We start from the raw sequence: 14,340 nt of genomic DNA, 5'->3' as shown, positions 1-14,340 counted from the left end.
TCACCATTTTTCCTCTCTCAGCGCTATGCTTACTGTCAGCATATTGCAGTAGCTTTGATTTATGTTGTTCTTTTTTTTCACCATTGTTCTCTACAGAGGAATGCAGTGATATTAATATTGTCACATTACAGACTTAAAAACTAACAGATATTAATGTGGAAGAGCATTACGTTTTGTGTAGTACATTTGTCTAGTAGTGATTTTGTTCAGTAAGTTTTGAGTGATTAAAAGAAAAAATACCCACAGTGATAGCACTGATACTCTCATCTTCAGGTGTTTCGTTAATTGAGTCTCATCTGTTTTTTAATTCAAGTCTACTGTGACTGCACATTATCAGACACTTTTTCAAGTACGCACATGTACCCCCCCCCAAAAAAAAACAAAACAAAACAAACATAAATAAATAAATACGCAAGCAAGCATTTCCATCAGAATGCACAGTAGCTTTTGAATGACTGTCAATGGAGAAAGATGCTTTGTGTGCCAGGTGGTTTCACAGCACCTACCAACAGGTACTAAATGGACCATACTAACTAGCTAAACTTTGACCCCTTACTCATAGTGAATGGTAGTGGGTGGCAGTGTGACCGCACTTTTAATCTCACATCTTTGACCTCTTCTGACATTAATGGGAAATCGCATTCAGGAGCATGCATAAATTTTATATTAAATTTGCATAACAAGCTTGAGGATCATTAGTGTATATACTACTATTCAAAAGTTTGGGCCCATTTTTTAAAAAGACATTGATACTTTTAATTAGCAAGGATGCATAAAATTCAAAAGTGACAGTAAAGACTTTTGTAATATTACAAAAGATTTCTATTTCAAATAAATGCTGTTCCTTTTAACATTCTATTCTTCAAAGAATCATGGAAAATGTATCATGGTTTCTACAAAAAGTATTAGGCAGCAACATTGATAATACAAACCCAATTCCAAAAAAGTTGGCACACTGTACAAATTGTGAGTAAAAAAGGAATGGAATAATTTACAAATCTCATAAACTTATATTTTATTCACAATAGAATATAGATAAAATATCAGATGTTGAAAGTGAGACATTTTGAAATGTCATGCCAAATATTGGCTCATTTTGGATTTCATGAGAGCTACACATTCCAAAAAAGTTGGGACAGGTAGCAATAAGAGTTTTTTTGAGATGTGTTGATGCCATGAAATTTAAAATCAACTTATTTTTCCCTTAAAATGATACATTTTCTCAGTTTAAACATTTGATGCGTCATCTATGTTGTATTCTGAATAAAATATTGAAATTTAAAACTTCCACATCATTGCATACTGTTTTTATTCACTATTTGTACAGTGTCCCAACTTTTTTGGAATCGGGTTTGTAATAAAACATGTTTCTTGTGCACTAAATCTAAAAATGTACAGTATTTGTTGTTGTTGTTGTTGTTCCCAGGAATAAAATTTAATTTAATTACATTCACATACTCTACCATTCAAAAGTATAATTAGAATGAAAAAAATCATTTTTATATTTTCATTTATTCATTTCTTTATGTGGCCGTGTAAACCTTCACACTATGACAAAGACTCCAGCACAGCCATACATCTAACAGGGGTTCTTTATTTCCGACTGAGTTAAGAGAAAACACAGCATTAAATGACTGTGAAATTTCCCCCTGCGTAGTATATTATAATAAACCAAGTTTACAAGAAATATAAAAAGAGATCAAATTAACACAAGCTCCAAATACACTGTGAATATTTTGTTACAATGGCCTATTCAGTTTAAAGAAAAATAAATAAAACAAATAAAACAGTAGCCCAACTATTGAACACTCCCTTTGGGTGAAATTCGGCTGATTAGAAAGGGTTAATACACGTTTCTCCTTAAATCACATTCCTTCTCAAGATTATAAAGATCCCAAATCAACAGAGAAAATAAATGAAAACACACACAAAAATAGCCCTGTATGAAATATACCCCTATAAAACAACGGTAGTGGCTTTTGGATGCTATTCTGTAATATAGACAAAACACAGAAACATTCATAGTACATAAACATTAGCCACTTAACTTAATAAATCTGAACTGAATCCAGTTTACACCTCATTAATCATTTATACAGTGTCAATCATGGTATCAAAATGTTCATATTTAGCCTATTAACAAATTATATTTATTGCTGACATAATATAAACATTACAAAATGTTTCTCTCTCTTCTTTGAGTGCACAATAATATTTATAATATGAAACAAAATAAATGAACTCACTCTGTGACACGCTGTAACATGAAACGAGGCGCTGACACACGGGTTGGGTGTATCTGTTCTCCCCTCTAATATAATTCATTCAAAGAGAAAATGGATTGTTATTTTCCACAAATTCCCAATTATTATAACAGAACATGCAACTTAAATTAAACTCTTTTAATAAACACTCACGCTCAATCTCCGCCACATTAGATATGTATATATCCACCCGGAAATATCTTGCAGACAGACACCAAATACATGATGCACAAGGTGGTAAGCAAAACACAAGCAGGACTTTCCCCCCTTCCTTAAGAAAAGCTGATGTTTGCTTTTAATCTTATGCACAACTGCTCATGTGCTCAGCTGCAGACAGCTACGAACAAGCACAACCTACACATGTAGTACACTCTTCCTCTGTGTGCACTCTACTATGCATCACGTAAACACGAGTGACCCCTAGTGGCGGGTAGGTATGAATGGAGAATATTATGCCCCGGTTACACTCTCCCCTGCCATAAGTCAACGTCCTCGTGGACTTCTCTTTTAACTGTCCATAGCCTCTTTCAGTTTTTCAGATGTGTACATTACCATTCCTGCTAATACTTGAGACAAAACATCAGGGCTAAATGATACAGCATTACAAATTGGCTTCGGCAAATTATACAAGTTACTATGTTTGCCTGCTGTCTTTCTTTGAGACCGGCGTGGCGCAGGTGTAGGTGCTCTTTTCAGAGCCGGAACAGGATGTTCCACACCAGCATCTGGAACGGAGTCTATCTGTACCTCATTTGGATCACCGTTTCCTTCATCTATGCTCCTCTCTAGCATATTTGGTGTCTCATTAACTTGCCCACATCCTTCAAGCTCAGGTGCTATCAAGGCCTCTGCCCGTGGACAGGACTGTTCTACACTTCCCTCCACTAAAGGCACTGACTGCCCTTTGGGTTGCCATATCTCCTCCACAACTACACACTCAACATCTGAAGGCACTGCTGATGCCTTGGCTAGTGGAACAACATTTTCGTTCACAGGACGTACCCTGCTACGAGGAGCTGGCACGGGAGTTCGCATGGGAGTCGGCAGAGGGCAAGGCCGAATATCTGCACGGTGTATCCGTCTTGGGGCGCCCCCTTCAATTGGTTCCACCACAAATGTGGTTCCTTGTACATCTTTTACCACATGAACCTCAGGTGCCCAAGCGTCTTGGATCTTATTTCTACCAGCAGGACGGTGCCTTAAATAGACATTTTGTCCAATAGCAATCTCAGGACAATACACATCATTCTCATGTCTCAAAGTTCGCTCTGCTGCCTTTTTCTCTGCATACTCTCGGGCTCTGGCATGGGCATCCTGGAGCCGCTCTTTGTGAATGGACAACCAGTTAGACTCAGGGTCCTTGTCAGGCTCTCGCCCCAACAATGCATCAACTGGAAGAAATGGTTGCGTTCCAAATAGCATGAAATACGGGGAATATCCCGTCGAAGAATGGGGAGTTACGTTGTAGGCGTACACCAATTCTGGCAGGGGGCTCTGGCCACTTACGCTTCTTGTCGGGAGGTAGAGAGCGCAGGAGGTCATGTATCGTGCGATTAAATCGCTCACATTGTGGGTTCCCCTGCGGGTGATATGGAGTAGTTCTTGACTTCCGTACCCCGTACAATCTGCACAGTTCAGCCATTACCGCGCTCTCAAAGTTTCTCCCCTGGTCCGAGTGCAATCTCTGCGGCACTCCATATTTGAGAAACCACTCTTTCAGGAGGATCTTGGCGGTAGTTTCAGCCTTCTGGTCTCGTGTAGGAAACGCCTGGCTGAACTTGGTGAAAACGTCTGTCACCACCAGCACGTTTTCCCCGACCATCAGTGGCAGGTTCCAGAGTGGTGAAATCAACAGCGACCACTTCCAGCGGTCGAGTAGCAAGAAAGGGAGTCCAAGCTGCACGAATCTTCGGTTGAGGCATCTTAGAAAGCACACAACGGTGACAATTTTTCACCCAGGTTTCTACAGCGTCGTGCATCCCTGGCCAATAGCATCTCGGCTTGAGCAATCCCAAGGTTCTCTCAATGCCTTGGTGCCCCATATTGTCATGGACACTCTGTAGCACCTGCTCAACCAAGCACGCCGGAATTAACATCTGCTGGCACTCACCTAGAGATGCATCATCAACTACTCGATACAACAATCCCTCATATTCTTTAATTTTCCCCCACTGTTTGAGCAGTGACTGCACTTGCCTAGGCAAACCCCGTTTCTCCCGAACAGAAGGCTTTCTTTTTGCTTGCCAAAAACGTTTCAAGACACTTAAGGACGGATCTGTCTCCTGAAAATGACAGAGCTCTTCCCTAGTATACCCCGGAAACGTTGGGGTGTTTCCAAGACCCTGCTCGGAGCTTATTCCCCCTTCTGTCAGCTCAGCCGGAACAGGTCTGGACTTCGCAAGATCAAGCTCAACAGCCGTTCCTACATGCAGTGCATTACAAATAGCCACGCAATCATCGTACTCTGCATCTTCAGTCTCTACTTCCTTGTCTTCCAGTCCTGGCCTACGAGAGAGAGCATCAGCCGCTGTGTTACAGCGCCCCGGCCGGTACAGCACCTTAAAACTAAACACAGCCAGCTGTGCCACCCAACGTTGCTCCACTGCACCTAACTTAGCAGTATTAAGGTGACAGAGTGGGTTGTTATCACTAAGGATGGTGAACTGAGACCCCAGCAGATAACCCCTGAACTTCTCTACTACAGCCCACTTTAACGCCAAGAGCTCTAGTTTCCGGCTGCTATAGTTGCGATCGTTGCGTTCGGCCCCTCTCAACCTTCGACTAGCGTAGGCTATTACTGTCTTTTTCCCTCCCTGATACTGGTATAAGACAGCACCCAGCCCCCAACTACTGGCATCTGTCTCCAGCACAAACGGGAGTGTGAAGTCGGCATACCCCAGATTTGGAGCACGAGTCAGTTCTCCCTTCAGGTGCTCAAATGCTTGCTGGCATTCAGATGACCAAAGGCCCTGGAATAGCTCCTTACTCTGGGATCCCCTACCTTTTGCAGTGCACTCGTTCACAATATCGTGCAAAGGTCCTGCCACCTTGGAGAAGCCTGCAATAAACCTGCGGTAATAACTGCAGAACCCCAAAAAGGATCGCAGTTCCTTGACCGTATTAGGCACTGGCCACTGCACCACAGCGCTCACCTTGTCGGGATCAGGGCCTATGCCTTGGGCTGATACAAGGTGCCCTAGAAACCTGACCTCAGGTTGGAGAAAGTGACACTTCTCCACCTTGATCTTTAATCCAGCCTCTCTCAACCGTCGAAACACAGTCTCAAGCCTGGTTAGGTGACTCTCGAATGTATCTGAATATACCAACAGGTCATCCAAATAAACCAAGACTATTTGAAACACTAGCTCGCCCATTACGGCCTGCATGAGTCTCTGAAATGTCGCCGGCGCGTTGCAAAGACCGAACGGCATCCGTAAGTACTCATACAGACCGAATGGGGTGACAAACGCGGTTTTGTGCCGATCCTTCTCATGAACTGCTACCTGGTGATAGCCGCTCGCAAGGTCTATGGTCGAAAACACTTGTGCTCTACACAGTGCGTCTAGGCTCTCTTCGATTCTTGGCAGTGGAAATGCGTCACGTTGAGTCTTTGCATTCAGTCTCCGGTAGTCTACGCACAGGCGCAGACTCCCATCAGACTTCCGGACCAGTACCACCGGTGAGGCGTATGAGCTCGAACTTTCTCTGATGACTCCCTTTTTAAGCAGACCAGAAATATGTTCCCTCACCTCTTCAAACTGATTTGGAGGTATACGTCTGTACACTTGAGTGACGGGAATGTCATCAGTCACGGGGATCTCATGTTTTACCAAATCAGTGTACCCAAGATCATTGTCGGACATCGCAAACACATCTGCGTATTGCCTCAGCAATGCTTGTAACCCGACCTGTTGCGCTGGAGTTCCCCCCATTTGCACACGATCTACAGGACACGGTAGGTCACCATCACCTTGAACCTCTGTCATTGATCTTACATGGACCGTGACCTCCTCATGATCATCAGAAACTCGCTGAAATTCCACCTTGCAAGAATTACTTTCGACCTTGTGGCCCTGAGATAGTACCCCTAACCTTGTTTTGGGAGGCAGCCAAACATCCTCTGATGCAAGATTCAACACCTGTACAGGGAAAACACATTTACTAGACGATACTGCTGTAGGCACTAAGACCAACCCCCCTGGAAGTGGCATCGACCCCGGCTCAAATATCATAACACCATTGGCATGGGGTGGCTCCTTATGCACCCGGACCTGGATTGTAGTAACTGAGGCTGCAGGTATAAGTGTTTTGGATTTTCCAGCCACTCGGACTGTAGAGGTTGGCCCAATCAGTGCTGCCTCGTGCACCTTAGTAAAAGCCACTCGCCAATCTGGGTCTAATGTTCCCCCCAGTGCATTGTCGAACTCAGCTAAAATCAGCTGCTTGCAACGCTGGGCAATGTTCATGCCAATAATGCCTGGAGGTGAATTATCAGCTTCCCCACCATTCTGATCTCGGACAATCAAGAAACCACACCCTGGTATTGTTACTCCCATTACCTGAATGTCCAACTCGACATAACCTAAATACGGGAGCGGTAATTTGTTTGCAGCTGTAATCTTGAGCCATTTCATGGTGCTGTGCATATCTTTATCCCCCCCATGTAGCTTCCCTCTGAAAAAGCTTTCTGCCAGTGTGCTCACATTGCTGCCTGTGTCTAAAAGACACTTCACAGCTACCCCCCCTATGTTAATTTCAACTACAGGGCATTCGCCCACAGCGCGTTCCAAAAAACGCTCTTTTGTCAAAGGACTGGTAGTTGAGCCATGGTGGGCCCCTCTCATTGCTTGGCTCAACACAACGGAGGGACCCCTTTTCCCGGCACAAGAGTTTCGGCTGGGGCTGTCACCTGGCTTTCCTGATTACTTTGAGAGGTGCACTGACGGGCTATATGTCCCACCCCTTCACACCTCAAGCAAATGGGTTGACCGTCTCTGGTATATCTAGGCTTAAGCTTAGGTCTTTGAGGCCTTTCAGAGGTAGAGCTGCCTCTTTGAGTGGTAAGGTTACGGACAGCGTTAGTAAGCTCACTGATAGCTTTGCCTTGTTGTGCCACTACTGTCACAACCCCTTTTAATACAGCATGCAAGTCTTCTGAAGGAGACGTGGCCATTTTTGTAGAACCCGCACCCCCCTCGATGCCCACCAAGTAGTGACTTTTGGCAGTACTCGCCTTACGGGGTTGTTGTTCTTCTGCGCACCACATTAATGCCTCTTCCCTAACATCAAACAGTGTTGCACGGGGCCGGTCACGCACTAACTTACGCAGTTCTCGGCGAAGCGCGGAGTCTCCTACTCCCTCAATAAACTGATCCCTCAGTGTTAACTGCACATCAGGAACTGCTTTTGACGACTGTTGTAGCGCAGCGTTCAACATTGTTGACAAGGCATGTGAATACTCGCGGAGGTCCTCCCCTTCCAACTGTTTCCGTGAATAGAAGGCATGTAACAGTTGAGGGGTTGTCCGTTTCTCACGAAAAGCATCTCTCAAACAAACAAACAGATCTCGAGGCACTACATCATCTCCCCCCACAAACACAATTTGACCTCATCAAGTGCTGACCCCCTTAAGTGTGACAAAATAAAGTCTACTTGGTCTTCACGACTCAATCCCCTTACACGAATTACTCGTTCGAGTTCCTCAATAAACTCATCGATGGTCTGACAGTCTTTAGAAGGGTCACCACAGTAAGGAACAATTTGTCGTTCTCTAGGGATATAGACATAAGACCTAGTATTGACAGTGTTAAAACTAGCCAGTGTTGACATCACTTCATCCTGTCTCTTTCCCAAATCCTGAATTTGAGACTTGAGCTGCAGCAAAGGGTTAACTCTCTCGTCGTCACTCACCCAGGAAGCAGCACCAAGTCCTTGGCTGTCCTCTCCCTGTGCTTGCTCAGTATCTTCAGCTTCCATGGCTCTATACGGCAGATGTCAATGGCTTCAGTCTCTACAAAATCACACACTAACACAGTCCCATGCAGCCTTCCCAGTCAAGTTGATCCTGAAACGTTGACACTTGAACTCTCCGCCGTCCTTCCTGGCTCAGCACATAGCTCGCTGTTGACTCTCGGTGACAAACATCCAGCCTCGACCACTACCGTTGTTTACTGTTGTTTAACCCACTTGTAGTAATAAGAATTAAAAAAAAATAATAAACAAAACCTCTGCACAAAAGGAAACCCACAGTAAGTAACTAATAATCCCACTTCTGACACCAAAAGATGTGGCCGTGTAAACCTTCACACTATGACAAAGACTCCAGCACAGCCATACATCTAACAGGGGTTCTTTATTTCCGACTGAGTTAAGAGAAAACACAGCATTAAATGACTGGTGAAATTTCCCCCTGCGTAGTATATTATAATAAACCAAGTTTACAAGAAATATAAAAAGAGATCAAATTAACACAAGCTCCAAATACACTGTGAATATTTTGTTACAATGGCCTATTCAGTTTAAAGAAAAATAAATAAAACAAATAAAAAAACAGTAGCCCAACTATTGAACACTCCCTTTGGGTGAAATTCGGCTGATTAGAAAGGGTTAATACACGTTTCTCCTTAAATCACATTCCTTCTCAAGATTATAAAGATCCCAAATCAACAGAGAAAATAAATGAAAACACACAAAAATAGCCCTGTATGAAATATACCCCTATAAAACAACGGTAGTGGCTTTTGGATGCTATTCTGTAATATAGACAAAACACAGAAACATTCATAGTACATAAACATTAGCCACTTAACTTAATAAATCTGAACTGAATCCAGTTTACACCTCATTAATCATTTATACAGTGTCAATCATGGTATCAAAATGTTCATATTTAGCCTATTAACAAATTATATTTATTGCTGACATAATATAAACATTACAAAATGTTTCTCTCTCTTCTTTGAGTGCACAATAATATTTATAATATGAAACAAAATAAATTAACTCACTCTGTGACACGCTGTAACACGAAACGAGGCGCTGACACACGTGTATCTGTTCTCCCCTCTAATATAATTCAGTCAAAGAGAAAATGGATTGTTATTTTCCACAAATTCCCAATTATTATAACAGAACATGCAACTTAAATTAAACTCTTTTAATAAACACTCACGCTCAATCTCCGCCACATTAGATATGTATATATCCACCCGGAAATATCTTGCAGACAGACACCCAAATACATGATGCACAAGGTGGTAAGCAAAACACAAGCAGGACTTTCCCCCCTTCCTTAAGAAAGGCTGATGTTTGCTTTCAATCTTATGCACAACTGCTCATGTGCTCAGCTGCAGACAGCTACGAACAAGCACAACCTACACATGTAGTACACTCTTCCTCTGTGTGCACTCTACTATGCATCACGTAAACACGAGTGACCCCTAGTGGCGGGTAGGTATGAATGGAGAATATTATGCCCCGGTTACATTTATAAGAAAAAAATTCTCCTCTGTGTTGATGGATGACTTGATATGGTGCACAGCTTATTGTGGCGTATTGAGCAGACATTCTTAACTTGTTTTTTTAGAGATTATTCCTGGACATTAATGTAAATATTACAGGAATTTGTATGGCACTGAACTAAATTGCTGGTAACTGCGGCAACATGATGAGTAATATAGATCTAAATCAAGGTTTGATCAACTAGAATAATGTTTTTCCTCTAATAAGACTGCAAGTGTTTAAAGCAGTGTTAAGCTTCAAAGGCAACTCACTCAAGCAAAAAAATGTGTTTGATCAAGGCTCCGTGATCTCTCCTCCCCTTTACGGCAACAACCCGTGGACCAGCACAACGACACACACTCATGCATACTCGCGCATACCCGTGTCCACCTTCTTCTACTAACTTTAGAGTCCCGTGTGTGTATCCTCACCAGCACTGCACACTCTTATACTTCCCGCTATCAGATGGCTGCGTTCACTCTGGGGTTCATTTGCCAGCTGTTTTTATCTTACTGAGATGGACTGACTGGAAGATGGGGAAAGATTTATTTCCCCTGACATCTTTAATTCTGATTTGCTTTTAAAATCCATGACAAGTGGATGTGTTTTTTTTTTCATTACCCTTTGATTGCTAGGTTCTTTACATTTTCCTGTTCCCACCTGATCTGATGCCAGAGATGTTACGTGTATTCAGGACGACAAGATTTGTGATTGTCTTGGGAAATGTTAAGAAGAACAATTTTAGAGGCTTGTGCGTCATTCAGAATTAAATTGAGAATTTGAACCGAGGAAACAATTGGGATGCAGTATTACTATTTGAATGGATGTAGAATGTAGACTGGGATGTAGATTGCTTATAAATGTATTAGACTGTGTATATTGACTGCAATTGGGCATCTGAAGAAAAAAAAACAAAGTGCTTTACTATTTTTCCTTCCTTTGTTGTAAAACAGTGAATTCAAAAATTCATGGATAACAATAATAATTATATTTTAGCATTCGTAACACTACTATGACTAAAGAGCTTATATATATATATATATATTTCCTGTTGATTGGAAATTCTTAATTAATGTCCTGATGGTGGAAATGGGAATTTTCATTGTGATAGATGATTAAGAGAATTTGGCTTTTGTGTTCCCTAATATTTATATTTCTGTGAAACAGGAAGCCATGGGTAGATAATGTCATGTTCCTAATCATCCTGGTGTGCTAAAAAAAAAAAAAAAAATGCAAATATGAATGGGAATATAATATAATATGAATATACTAGATAGATAGATAGATAGATAGATAGATAGATAGATAGATAGATAGATAGATAGATAGATAGATAGATAGATGATAGATAATGTGCTGAATTTTTTTATGGACCCATATACCTTTTCCTCTATTGCTGGGACATTCAGATTTTTGCTGTTTTTCACTGCTTCTGTGCAGGATAAAGTTTCCTTTTCTCCGGGTGATGGATGGCCCTGTTGCTATTTTGGGGGCAGATGGGGGATTGCCTCGGTGGAGATCAGCATATAAAAGATCTAGTCAGCATTGGTCTAACACTGCTTTACTATTAAATAAGTAATTTCTTAACAGAAAAAATGTTTTAATATATATTATTTAGTATATAATGTTCATTTATATATAAAATTATAATCTAATATTAATTAAATTATAATATTTTGTAATGTTATATACATGCTATAAGATATATGATATCAGTGAGTAGGGAGCAGTGAACAGGGAACCCCTGAATCGGGACACTGCTTCTCTCATCTCGCTCTGCTAATTGCATTATTCCGGGTTCATTGATATTGATACTAATGTGGGTGATGTTATAAATAAGCACCATTAAATTAATTCCTTCCTCCTGAATGAGCTTCATGTTCATTGTGTTTTGCACGAGGTACAGATTCGGCATGATGGAAAAAGTCACAGTTGCACTAATGACTGAACCCTGAGGTGTCACTGTTATTACTTGTAATTTCAAATCAGCCCACACACTGTTTGATTGTGAGCTGCTTTTTACATATGGTGCTGGTGCTTTGTTTGCTTATTTGCTACACAGTCTCTGACAATATTGCATTTTTTATATGATGTTACATAAAAAACACAGAGATGCATTCAAAATGTCATTTTAATCAGATTTCAAACCACATGTCGTTTGTTTAGAACACACACAAAAATATGTTTTATTTTATTTATTTGTTGTTGTTGTTTTTGTCTGCCTGTCTTAACAAACTATAAATGAAACGTTTTTGGATTTTGATTCGTAGAGACTGGTAAAAGCAGTCAGGTGTGTTTGGTGCAGGTGCAAACGCTCAGCATCTGTGGAGATCTCAGTGACTTCCTTTAGGACATTGAAGTCCCAGACAGAGTAGGATGCTACGCTCTGCTCTAACCAGAGATATAACCCTATTAATCCTGCTGCAATAGAGCTGCTGTATAGTAATGTTAGTCCTGAGAAAAGCCACTTTATCTCCCTTCCTATTTCCATGCCCAGCAGGTAGATTATGCCATACTTCAGTGAACTACTCATTTAGCAGTGAATGTCTCATTTCCCCTTCCTCTTTCCCTTCCCTTTCTTCTCTCTCCTTCCCTACCCTTTGAGGCTTGTGTTATTCCATTTACACCACCTGTCTTATGTTCCCCTCCCGTGCCAGACCTCGTTTCTGACAATTTTCAATTGTTTTTCTCACCACTTCAACAAGAAAACATTCTTTCTCTTGTTTCGTATTTCTACAGATATTTTTTTCTTGCCTGAGGGCATCTCTTCTTGTCTAGTCTTCTCTGTAAACAAACATTGCACAACATTATCCATTATCTCACCCGGTCTACAAGCAAGACCAGCATGTTGCATAACCGGTTCGTTATTCAGTATGTGCTATTTGTGCTGGTACCTCTCACGCTGATGACCAAACCCACAGCAGTTGCATAAAACCCACCTGCTCTATTTTTCTCGTATCTCATTTGAGGTATTTGTCTCTTTCAAAAATGCAGTTTTATTGCTCAGTGGGTTCTATTTAATAGCTCAGGACAGACACTTAATTCAGCTCTCAGTTTTGTTTCTCTCAGGCTCCAGAGTTAACACTTACCAAGTGCCAAATTTGAGTAAAACGTATCTTTGGTGGGATAAGAAAATACTTGGCTTGTACATTTATATGGAAGTGGAATGTAATACATGGTTTCAATCAAATTCTATACAAAGTGTCTAATCATTTTAGCATCTTTTTGCATTGTTGTACATATACATTCATATATATATATATATATATATATATATATATATATATATATATATATATATATATATATATGCATGTATATATTCCTTTAAATAGATAAAAATAGATAGTTGTTGACAAAGCCACAGTTTAGAGCTATTAAATTAATATAAGTTTTAGCCCAAATAATTTGTCTTTGCTGTGGGTTATTTTTGTTTTGTGAATCAAATAATAGGACGTTTTATCCTTGAAAATATTAGGCTAACTAACTGAACTAAAGCAAAAAGAACCTCAAACTGCGAACTGCAAAAAGCAAAGCAAAGAAAAAGCAAAGAAAAAAGCATTTTCTTTGTGTTGGTGAAAGTATTTGCTGTGTTACCCACAGAGTACTGTATGTATGTGCATGTGTGCGAGAGTTGGGGCTGTAGGGGTGATGGTTGCCGTGTTTGTTGGGCAGGGTAAATGGCTGTGATAGATGGCCGTGTTAAAGAGCTGTGCTGTTCCCTGTGGCTCCTGTCCTGGTGGGTCTCCACACAGCCCTTGCTTTGCTAATGAAAGCAGATGCTGTGGTGAATAGGTCAGTGCTGGATCAATGGCTCCCTCACTCAGGAAATGACACAAATCAATCTATGTCAAATCTGCCACTGAATAACACTGCCCAGGAGAGGGAGGAAAGGCAAGAGAGGGAGTGAGAGTGTTTTGGGATTCTTTTCCCCCCTTAATATGGAACAGATTATTTCTTTTACTTCATCTGCTTGTTTGTTTTTTCATCCTGTACTTCCAATCTGTGTGCCACAAATCTCAACAAGTCTGTTAAAAGGGTAAAGACCCCTCAAAGACAACACAGTGCCTAACAAAGTCACCTACCTACACTGAGTCTAGACGGAATGTATCAGAATGTAGTAGCACACTGCAAAATTCCAGTTAAAATGTCAAAACATTCAAACAATAACAACTACAATAATAATAGTAATAATAATGATAATCTCTTCCGTTGTTGTTATTATTGTAGTTATTATAACTTATTATGTTATTATAACTTATTAAAACTTATTTAACAATGATACATCTGGACTAATGTTTTTTTTTCAGTAAATATATTTTACTTTTTTTTTTCAGGAAAACGATATTGAAATACTACTTTATATATATATATATATATATATATATATATATATATATATATATATATATATATATATATATATATATATATATATATAACTATATATAACATATATAACTAATAAATATATAACTAGTAAATTATTATAATTTTTTTTTTATTCAATGCCTCTGCCTGTGGATTTTGCTGAATCTTGCTCTCTACAGCTGTGTCTGGATTTAACACCATTTTT

General features: G+C 40.4%; 1 protein-coding gene and 1 long non-coding RNA gene across 7 annotated transcripts in view; one reads left to right on the top strand and one right to left on the bottom strand.

Annotated features, from left to right (window-relative positions):
* Positions 1–14,340, top strand: part of LOC109101141 (potassium voltage-gated channel subfamily KQT member 5-like) — a 110,182-nt gene that overhangs the window by 57,423 nt on the left and 38,419 nt on the right. The window lies entirely within an intron of this gene.
* On the bottom strand, positions 1,575–2,287 carry LOC122147237. Its single transcript, XR_006161514.1, has 2 exons — positions 2,247–2,287; positions 1,575–1,991 (listed from the first exon to the last, which is right to left on the bottom strand). It is a non-coding gene; the product is annotated as an uncharacterized LOC122147237 (long non-coding RNA).

The sequence above is a fragment of the Cyprinus carpio genome, chromosome A13 (assembly GCF_018340385.1).
Source record: "Cyprinus carpio isolate SPL01 chromosome A13, ASM1834038v1, whole genome shotgun sequence".
NCBI lineage: Eukaryota > Metazoa > Chordata > Actinopteri > Cypriniformes > Cyprinidae > Cyprinus > Cyprinus carpio.
The sequence above is the reverse complement of the archived record's forward strand: the minus strand, read 5'-3'. Positions and strand labels throughout refer to the sequence as shown.